At 38.6% G+C, this 11,610-nt stretch overlaps 1 long non-coding RNA gene across 1 annotated transcript; it reads left to right on the top strand.

Annotated features, from left to right (window-relative positions):
- The first annotated feature begins 1,961 nt into the window (after positions 1-1,961).
- On the top strand, positions 1,962-2,400 carry LOC128127120 (uncharacterized). Its single transcript, XR_008225184.1, has 3 exons — positions 1,962-1,991; positions 2,119-2,169; positions 2,272-2,400. It is a non-coding gene; the product is annotated as an uncharacterized LOC128127120 (long non-coding RNA).
- Positions 2,401-11,610: the final 9,210 nt, after the last annotated feature.

The raw sequence follows: 11,610 nt of genomic DNA, 5'->3' as shown, positions 1-11,610 counted from the left end.
CTACACCCGCCAAATCGATTTCATTCTCTCCCTTCCTTCTCTCTGCAACCCCTTCCTCTGCGATCGACTTTCACTTCCTTCTCTGTGTAAACCCTAATCAAACATAACGCATTTGCAATGGTAATGTCTTCTTTCACAAAATAGACGATTGAGCGAAGAACTAGGGCTTCTGATGAATCGAACATCACCAACAATGATAGCTACCCATCATAATTTGTTTTTTCTCTCGGACTCCACCATTTGTTTTTTCTCTCTTTACGATTGATTTTTCTTACCCACCGACTCTCATTCACTCCCGTGATCCTCATCTTTCCTGTTTCACCATATCTATCAATGGGTATGTAAAGATTACAATGGCCCTAAACTCAACTTTTCTCATTGTTTATGGCAAAATATCGAATCACCATAAAAAATTATAGAATGTCTGAAGTCTTGTTGTTATATTTTTTTTGCACACCTTGAATCCTTTAATCAACACTCTTTTTTTGCACCACTTCCAGGAAAACGATGCATCCAATCGACACGACCCGACCTTAAATGCACTTCTTCAGACAAAAAGGGTGTATATACATACCATATTCTCTCCATTCAAGATTGGTCCGGTTCAATTGTACTTTCCCTCTTTCTCTCACAGGTAACGTGATTGATCTTTTTTTTATTTTGTTTCTGTTCTTCATCATTTTCTTCCTTTCTGAAATTAGGGCTTTTGGTAGCTAACGTGATTGATCTTTTTGTATTATTGATTTTGTGTAACAATACTCTTTTTTGATTCTTACATGAATCAGGGTTTCATTTTATTCATAGCTTCAATCAATTTTGACTATTTGGTTTTCATTTTATTCAATGTTTGATGATTGTTTTTTCATTTACTTTATGTAATAGTGTTTAATTTCATTAGATTAGTTGCTTTTTATGTTGGAAATAATTACATGGTGAGAGATGTTGATAAATGTGTGTGATGATGCCTAATAGGTGTATGATGAAATGCCAAGGAGAAGATGTCCTGGAAGACAGGCTAAGTATTGTCTTTTCTTGAGGAGGAAAGTATATACAATGAAGTGTACATGAAGCCGATTAAGGACATGTCTGTGACTTTGTTGTCTTCCACTAACCACATCATCAGGCCAGTTTGCAGATGGGTCGATGTTCAACCCACACGCTCTTGGATGTGATGGGGTTATAGAGCCACTTAGTATTCTTGATCTAGGACCAGGACTACTCATCCTAGGACTAGGTATAGGTGGGCATTCAGAGTTGCATCGACTATGTTTCCAGAATAACTAGGTAGACATGTCTCAACCAACCGAGTTATGAATTGAGTTGTTACCTGAACCGAGACTAGAGCACTGAACCGACCCAAGAAAACTGGCATCGGCATAGAACGAAACTGAATCAGGCCAAAAAGAACCTTCTCACGTCTCCTACTCTAAGGTATGCTGTCCTTGCCTAGCTTTTTGACCTAAGTTAGTGATACATCCTCGTGTTTTTCTTTGGACTTGGGGTTGATGATAAACAAGTTGACGAAGAATTCTAGGAAGAATTGTTTACTGAACGATTTGAAATCCCAATCTCTTTATATTTTCTTATTTGAGTTTTTATTTTGAAACACAATTATTTTGAAAAAAAATACTAATTGATAAGTTAATGGTTACAGATCGTGCATTATCTAGCTCATTCTTACTTTTTATCTCTTCTGCGCTCTTAATTAGCTACTGATTCTTACTTTCGTAATTGATCTACTTTTATGCCTTATGATGTTCCAGATATCTACTGGAAGAACGAGCATAGGTTGATGTGTTCTGGTGAGGCTTGTACTGCTGCTGAGAGAGATCGATACGAGAAATCGGTAATTGTTCTTCTAAACCCTAACATCTAATCGTTCATTTGGGGTTTTTAACATCTATATAGAATTTATTGCATCTGTCGAACATATTTGGTTGGAATTAGCCAATCAGGTACCAATCTCAAGCCCTTAGATCTCCAGGTTCCAGGTATTTTTTTTTGTTTTTGTTTTTGTTCATGATTTCTTTATAAACAGAAAACATTCAATACAGACATGAGTTATTTATTTATTTTTTCAAATTGTTAACCATTATATTGTTTTAATTTAATCTACAGTCAAAGTATCGATACAGTGAAGGGACTTTTTGGCATTGACCTTGTTAGCAGGTATGCACTTGTTGCATTTACTTTACATAACATTTTCATGTATTAAATAATGTATATGGTATCAAATATTTTATTTTGTTTGACTTTATGTTGACTTTGTAGGGTGCATTGTGCTGAGAGTGGTGAAGAAAGTTTAGAAACAGAGTCAATTTATTCTCTTAAATGCCACATATCACATGAAGTCAATCATTTGCATGAGGGGCTGAAACATGTAATTTTTGTTATTCACATTTATGCTTTTATTATTCTACTTATTTGATCATATCATAATTAATTATTGACTTATCTTATTTAGGGGCTGAAATCAGAGCTTGAAAAGGCTTCTCCTTCTTTGGGTCTGTATAAGACGTGGACATGTCGTATTTAAAGCAACAGGTGATTAACAATTATTCATTTATGTGTGAGCATACCCGTTTTATCTCATGTAATAGGGCACATAACAAATTTTTATTTTTTCTATAATTATATGGAAGTATTCAGGCTACTTTTATAGATACTGTCAGTGCACTTTCTAATGGAACAAAAACCAGAAGCCCCGAACATTTTGCAAGTCCAAGGGAGATTCTTATTGAGATTAAGAGTATTGGAATTTATCTAGAGCTAGTGGTTATTAGATGAAGTCAACAAAGTCTACATTGGTTAGTTTACTTATATAAAATAAATTCCCTTTTAATGAATTTATATCTGCATAAAGTATTTATTTAATGTGCTTAATGAAATATGGGTGATTTTATATATTTAGGCTTGGTGTATGCTTCTGTTTGGGTGTTCGGATAATAAAACGGATATCATAGTTGCATCTTTGACTACAGGTGACTTGAGACTGATCAAATTCATATTCTCAAGAATTGAGATTAAAACAGAGATAATTTGGTTTGCATGTAGAAACTATCCTGAGGGTACAATCAATGATATGGTTGAAGATGTTTCTCAACCTTGTTTAATTAACATGATTTATGTAATAGGACAGTCTGTTGGTGCCCATATATCTTCTTGTGTACTATTTTAGTAGGCTATTAAGGAATCCAAATGAGAGACCATCTATGTTTTATTTATTTATTTATGTGATTAGGTGGAACTTGAGTCTATGAGGACAGAGTATGGAAATGCTTAATTAAAATGTAGTGCAACTAATGAACGTTCCAAGTGTAGTTCATCTCTTATTGCTGCAATAATTTGATTATAAATGTTGTTAGTTTGGTTTGATGTGTAGGCGGCTGGTGTACAAAATAGGGGTGCTACAAATTGGGGCTTTGCTGTTAAGGTATCACTAAATATTAAAAAAAAAAGTTGGCACCGATACTACATCAAAGGTAAAACTTTCATCTTTTTATTAATTTTAGTTTGCCCAAAGTCCAAATAACAAACGAGGATATTTTTGTAATTTAACAGGAAAACGACACCCCGGATGTAGCGGTTACTAGACTATTTGCATGTGCAAATAAAGACACTTCTCAATATGGCGATTATGGAGCTTTCACTAACTGCTTGCAACAGTTGCCACCAGAAGGACAAATTTAGGTATTCACCTTATTTCATTTATTCACATAATATTAAAAAGCATCTTTTTTTTTTTATTGATTTCTCTTTATTTTCTTAGGCAACTGCTGCTGAAGTCCAAACTCTGCTAGTTTATAGGGGATTGACTTAGTTCTTGTAGTACAACTTGGTGATCAGGTTTCTCTCTCTCTCTCTCTCTCTCTCTCTCTCTCACATTCTGAAAAATCTACTCGATTATAGAATTTTTTCTATTATATTTTGATTCCTACCTTCTCTTTGATTTCAATATTCTGGATTTAGCATCTTCTGTTGAGGTTATTCCTACACTTTTTGCATTCAAGTGTATGTCTCCATCAGGTAATTAATTTTGATCATGTATCTTTATTGCTATTAAACACTACTATAGATTATAGAATCCTGATACATTAGTAATAATCATTTTTAATGTTTTCAACTATTAAACACTACTATAGAAGAAGAGGACTCTGTTGTGTTTACATGCAACACACTGGTAGGTGTATCTTGTAATTTGTTGATGTATATTTTGGGCTAAATGCTACTTTCATTTTTTTAGGAGGGAAAAAGATAAAGACCTGACGTTACAGGTAGTAATCACTGAAAGCTAGGCTACCATGAAATTGGTATGTAACTTAACATAGGTTGTTCTAATCCTTTAATTACAAGAAAATGTATATTTTTATGATTTAGTTCGAAGGTTTGTTACTTTATTTTGGGGTATTTGTGGGAAAAACAAAGGGAAGATGAGATACAGGGATTGGAATTGAGATTAAGGTTTCATGAGGCTGCAGTAAAGAGGCTTGAGGGTGTGGACAAAGTGAGAGAAGTTGAAGGAAACCCTGATTTTTCCAACAAGGATGTCGGGTGAACTCAACAACCACCAATGGTTAGCAGAAGTGGGTTGAAGAGCTGACATGGATATTAGACTTTGAAAAACATTTGAGGGTATATTCTTTTATATTTCTTGTATCTAGTTAGTTTGTAAATTTTTGTTACAACTTTTATTGATTTGTTTTATCTTTCCATGGAACGATTATTTGTATGACATTAAATTTATGCAATGGATTCTATTTTTTTATATCATATTTTATTTTATATTATGAAACATTAAATACAAATTTAATTTGAAAATAAGTAAATCTATAAATAATATTTTTTTTAAATGCAAATTTAATATAAAAATTAATAAATATATACTTTTTTTTAAACATTTAAATTTACGATACGCAAAAATGTGTGTCATCTTCATTTATGACATGGCCTTTCTTGACAGGGGCTTTCTTGATACGCATTGCGTGTCATTAACACGCGCGTCGTAAGGTTACGACACGCGAATGCGTGTCGTCTTCCTTTATGACAGGGCCTTCCTTGATACGCATTGCGTGTCGTAAACGCGCGTTGTAATTGCGCGTCGTAAATGAGCGTCGTAAATGCGCGTCGTCTATAGACGACGCGCAAAAGCGCGTCGTCTCTCTTTATGACAGGGCCTTCCTTGACACGCATTTGCGCGTCGTCTGAGCGTTTTACGACGCGCAATGAGCGTCGTAAAAGGCCTTTTTTCTAGTAGTGTCTCTCGGTCTCTGGTATCCCTCAAACTCAGGTTTCTTTGTTCAAGCCTACTCAGATGCAGACCTTGGAGGATGTGGTTTAGACAGGAAAAGCACCACAATAGGATGTCAATTCCTCGACGGGAAGTTGGTAAGCTGGCAATGTAAGAAACAAACATGTGTTTCACTGTCCACAGCCGAAGCAGAATATATTGCAGCCGCTTCTTGCACATCTCAAGTGATTTGGATCCAAAGCCAACTCCGGGATTATGGACTCAATATGAAAAAGATCCCACTATATTGTGACTCAGAAAGTGCAAGTAGGATCTTTCATAACCCAGTGCAACATTCCAAAACCAAACACATTGCATTAAGGTATCACTTCATTAAAGATCACATAGAAGACGGAAACATAGAGATTCATTTTGTTCGAACTACTGATCAACTGGCTGACATCTTCACCAAAGAAGCAAGTTTTAATAAAATTCTACAAGGGCTAGGTATGATGGAATCGAAGTCAGTACCAAAAACTACTTATCAAAACTAAATGTTGGAAGCGAAATGAACCGAACGTTTGGGTTCGGTTCACGTGAGTGCCGAAATAAACCGAACGCTCGGGTTCGGTCCTATTCACTTGTCTTCGCTTATCACTTAAAGGTAGTTTCTTTGGTTGTAAACTTTTTGTACCCTTATTTCTCAATTATTTCTCTCTTATTTTCCAATTCTTTTTCTTTTTCAAACATTTTTTTTGAAACCGAAATGAACCGGGCGTTCGGTCTATTTCGGGTTCGGTTCCAAATTTTGTGTTTGTTTTATTTTTGTTTTTCTCTTTGAATCAAAAACTCCAAAAATATTTTTTGTTTTATTCATTAATTTTTTTTATTATTTTTATCATTTGTGCATAATCAATGGGGCTGGTATTGTTCTCACATCTTTTAATAGTTAAGTGTCCCTAGAAGCATGCTGTTGTATGTTGTCCAAAGCCTCACCTGATTCTGAATAATAGCCTTACTGATTTGGTATATACAAACCTTGTCTTTCCAATTAGGCTATTATATTTATTCTAATCATGAGCTACCTTATTCTCTTCTCACATGAGATAAGAGTTTTCTGCTTGGTCCTTATTTTAACAGCGGAGGTACTTTGGTTTCTTTACACCATCTCCAATATTTTTCTCCATCCTATTTGCTTCATACACGTAACCCTTGAGACTCTTAGCAATTACCACTGAGGTTTATGGTTACATAATTTCTGTGTTTATGATCTTAACTTCGTGCCACTACGTGCTAAGTGAAACCCACAATTCAATACCTACTATGCATTGACGGTGAACAATTAAATTTGCTCTAGTTTTCACTAATGAATTAACGAATTCACCCATGGGGCTGTACCTTGAAATCTCTAAATTTTCTTTTTGTGTTTTTCTTATGAAATTGTTAATTCCCATAACATTTCTTCCCATAGAATCCAGCTTCAATTTTTTTTTGAGATTTCACCTAAAAGTATTTTCACTATGCCACTTAACTTCTCTTCACACCTACTTGTTCAACAGACCACATTGGTGTCACAAGTACTTCAATCGATTTCTGTCTTATGTCAAGATCAGGAATTCTGAACTGAAGCAAAAGCCTCCCAAATTAGCCTTATTAAAAGATGTTTTTCAACACTTCTTAATAAGTGTCTGATCGTAATTCAACGGGAAACCACACAAACACTTTAAGGTCTCTCTTGACTTTGAAGGAAGAGATTCGTGCCCAGGATCCATTGTTTCGTGTCTTTATTGACATCACAATTTTCCACATATGTGTTGCTTTATTTCTTTTTCTTTTACACCCTATGCACGGAAATCTTTTTGATTTTCCATTAATTCGGTTTCGTTAATTACAAGCAATTTTTGGCTATGGGATTTAAGGTTATAAAAGAGATGTGGATCTCAATGTTACACGTGGTCATTTTGCTCTATGACGACAGCTCACTCTAAAGGGATAGGTTGCTGACTTAGCCGAAAGTCTAATCACTTTAATATTTCAAACGACGCTTGATAGGAAGGCATGTGAAGTGGAACCGTTTTTGACATTTCAAACGGCGCCTGATGGGAAGGCGTGTGAAACGGGACAGTCTTTCCCTCTCTTGCGTTATCATCGGGGCTCTAAACTGTCACGCGTCAATCACCTAAGGAAACGCTTCGTATTTTCTTTGAATATTTGGTAACAGATTTTTCTTTCTCTTCTCACCACGGTATAAAAGGTAACTCCTACAGTTATTTACCTCTTTACTGCACCAAATATTCAGAGAGCAAGAAAAGATTTGTTTCTTCTACTGTTCATCATCTTCCCCAAATTCTTCTCTTCAATGGCGGACTCCTCTTCAGTTCATGCTACTTCTCAAATTCTGCCCATTTGTCCTCAACAAAGCCTGATCATCGATCTCACTCCACAAGCTTACGATGCGTTCATGTTTCCAATCTTGGAATGTCTCAAGCATTCGCCACTGGTTCCAGCACTTACCAAAGTCGACACTGTTCCAATGGAGTGTCTATCGCAAATCTTCTCCACAACCTACTATGACAAGTCTGTCGATCGAATCTTCTTCGACATTCTTGATCACAAGGCCTCCATCTCCAAACATCGATTTTGTTCGCTTTTAGGGTTTGAACCTGATGAGTCTAGGGTTAACCCTGAATCTATCCCGGTGGGACAGTTGTTCTCCATGTTTTATAACATGGGTTACACTGAAATTCTGACGACTGTGACAAAGTTCAAGAAATCCTGCTTACCTCCTCAGTGGAACGACTTCTTCACAGTTTTGTTCAAGGGGCTATTGGAATGCAGTGCAGGTTCAGACGGGGCAAATCGTCTGTTTATGACCATTCTTTATGGGCTGTACCACGGCATCAACTTTGATTATGGGTCGGTTTTATGGCAGCAGCTGATTCAGAGTCTAGCGTCTACTTCTCTCCATTCAGAGATCTCCCATGCCAGATTCTGGACGCTGGTCACAAAGTGGGTGATGGACAAGTATCACATTCCCATTGTTGCTGATTCTCCACTGTCCTCCATCGGAACCTTTCACACTACGAAGATAATCGTCTCTGATTCATCTAAATTTCAGTTTGTTGGCTCAATCCCTGAGTCAATGTATGGGTGTGTTCCAAGCAGCAGCCGCATCATCAAAACTTACAAGGAGTTTCGTCGCTCTGGTCCCAGAGAGCTCACTCCTGACATGATTCAGTCAATCCATGATGCTGATAGGCCTGCTCCTAGGGGCAAGAAAAATGACAAGGGAAAAGACAAGAAGGTTGTTAAAAGAGCGAAAGGTCCTTCTCCGAAGAAACGCAAACCTACCGAAGCAGCTCAATCTCCTCCACCAAAGAAGAGGAAGACTCAACCCAGGCGAAAGCTTATTCTTGCCTCCTCCTCCAACGAATCTGAGGAAGAGAGTTCAGACTCCGAAGGGTCCCCTCGAGGTGATACTCCTCCACGTTCGCCTACTCCTGAGGTACCTATTTCCACTAGACCTGTCTCTCCTCCCCCAATCTCCATCTCTATTTCCATTCCCCCCATAACCTCCACTACTAACATACCACCCACCTCTATCCCTGTACCACCTCCTATTTTCACTGAAGCAACCACCACAACCATCGCTGGAGTTAGAACCAACGTATCTGATACGGGGGCTCCTACTACAGCACCCAAACCCACTCCTGCTACCGAGCATACATCTGTACCCGAACCTACCTCCACAACCAAGCCTCCACCCTCACCCTCATCTCCTGCTCACTCAGCAGATAATGAAGAACCTTTTCTTGGAGGAGAGGACATGACGTTTGACTCGGTCTATTACAGTCCGTATCAAATGCAAAGCGATGATGATGATGATGCTCCAGTCACCAAGAAGCATCTGAAGGAGCTTCATGAGAAAATCGACTCTCTCATTGCTTCCTCCTCTTCTTCCTCACGATCTACTATCTCAGAGGCTGTTATTCAGGGGCTTGTTGATACGTTTACTAAGGCTCATGAAGCCTCCTTCAACTCTGCCACTGCCGCTATCGATGCCTCTACCAAGGCGTATGCAGCAGCGACCGAAAAAGTCAAAAAACTATTTGTTGACGCTACTTTTATTTTGCAGTCTTTACAGGAAACTGCTGATTCCAATGAAAAGAAGCTTGACTCTCTTGTCAACAAGTTGGCCACTTCAGTTGCCTCTGAACTGGAGTCCTTTGCCAGTCTTCGTCAATCTCTCCGTGATGACAACAAACTGTTTCAGGCGACTGTTGAGGAGCGCCTGACAAAACTGCAAGAAGATCTCGCTTCAGAGAACTCAGTGATGGATGCTCTCGCTCGCAAGACCACTGCTCTCAAGGTCAAGAGTCTTCATCTTTTACAATATGAAAAGGAAGTAGCATCTCTTCGATCTGAGCGTGCGGTTATTTCATCGTGTGTTTCGGATGTCCACGCCGCCCTTTCCAACATCCTTGAAGCACATGATCCGATCCTGAATTATTCTGTGAGGCGTACTCTCGTAGAGAAGCTTGCTCCTTCCCTTGCCCTACTCAACAAACTTGAAGGGCTTCTTGAGTTCGTGGCCCATCCGAAACAGGGGGAGAAGATGTGTCTCAACCGCCTCCCACTTCTACAGCAACTAAAGCAACCGAACCTCCTCCAGCAGGTCAACCCTCAGGTTCGAGTGTCAAAGACAAAGAAAAGAAGATTGCTGAAGACAGTGATGATGATGATAAAGAGACCATCGCGAATCTCTTAAAGAAACAAGGCCGGGATAAAGATGCTGACATGAGCGCTCGCGTTGCCAGAGAGTTCGAGGCGAACAAACGAAAAATGAAGGAGGCTCATGACCTTCTTGAGAGTAGGAAAACTCTTTTTCCTCTGTGGACTCTTGAGAAGCTTTTAAAAGAGGCAATTGAAACTCCCAACATCCTGTGGCTCGAACCGGTGATTTAATTGGATCGAATCAATTATGTCGATTCTCAGTTCGACATGCCACTGACCCGAAAAGCCTTCATCTTCCATGCTTTTGATAACGTTGCTGATGTCCCTCATCCTCATCCAAAGGTTGATAGGGAGATTGTCGAATTTTATCTGAAGTCTGCTCAACCACAGTATCAGACTTGGAGCGCTCAGAAAATCATCAACGTTCGGGTCCTCAAGCCGTTTCGTGAGGGGAACTTCACGAACGTTCGGTTCAAAGTACTGAGGGGTTCTGCTAAAGCCGAACACGCTATATCACTTGCTGATCTTCCCAACCTGAATCCACATGATTGGATTATTTTTTATAACATCCTCCTCACCAACGAAGTTGAGTATGGTCCAATTATTGATCACTTCAAAAGGATGCTCGTATGCTACATTATGGAGGTTGTCAAGATGGATCAGGAGATCGCTAGCATCTTCAAGAAAAAGCTTACTATTTCTCCTGTTGGCTCTGCTAGTGATTTGAACATGATGCAGATGGGAAGAATTTACCCGAAGTGGAATTTTGTCATGTTTACAAGGAACGAAGGCCAAAAATGCCTGTTTGCCTTGGCAGATAAGCACCTTTACACCACTGCATGCTTGGAACATGTTTTGGGAATCATTCATCGATGCAAGCAGAATTCAGCAGATGACAAGAAGTATTTTGATGACATGATTCAGTGGTACATTCGCTTTAGACAGACCATCCTTGCTCTCATGCCACGTCTGTTTGATACCACTAAGAAAGTTCCTGCAGCTGGACCCAACAAGCCGAAGTGATAGTCTCGCTCTAATTGACGCAAAGGGGGAGATTGTAGGGTCTGAAAGGTGTTGCGTCTTGGGCTCGCTATTTAGTCCATTTAGTCTCCGGATTGGGCCTGTCCATCCGTGAGTTATATCTAGGGTTTTGTATTTATAAGCGCTTGCATGCATCTTAGTACGTAAGTTTTTGGAAGTCAATTACTCTAAAAGATTTGATCTTTATCGTTTGTAACCCTAACAACCTCTACAACGGAAGTTCTTTATCGAGCTCTGCTGAGGCTTGAATCTATTGAATCATTCGACATATTTTGATTCATTCTTGTGTTTTATATTATGTTTATCGTTTTTGTGATTAACCTGTTAGAAGATCTAAACGATCAAAGAGTTTCTTAACTCATCAGTTATGCTATAGTTTGATCGGATCTATGGTCTGTAGCCGACCGGATCTGGAAACCATATGTGTTTAGGATTCTAAACGTACGAATACGATATTAGAACTAGCATATAAAAATTTCGGAGGGATAAGGATGATTTAAACGTCAATCCTAAATTAAGATCTAGATTCGCCTTATTCGGTGTATAGATCAAGATGGCAAGGACCCGTAGGGGAAACGTAAAGGCAAATGGAAATAGGAACAAACCCC

This window comes from Lactuca sativa, chromosome 7 (genome assembly GCF_002870075.4).
Source record: "Lactuca sativa cultivar Salinas chromosome 7, Lsat_Salinas_v11, whole genome shotgun sequence".
NCBI classification, from domain to species: domain Eukaryota; kingdom Viridiplantae; phylum Streptophyta; class Magnoliopsida; order Asterales; family Asteraceae; genus Lactuca; species Lactuca sativa.
The sequence above is the reverse complement of the archived record's forward strand: the minus strand, read 5'-3'. Positions and strand labels throughout refer to the sequence as shown.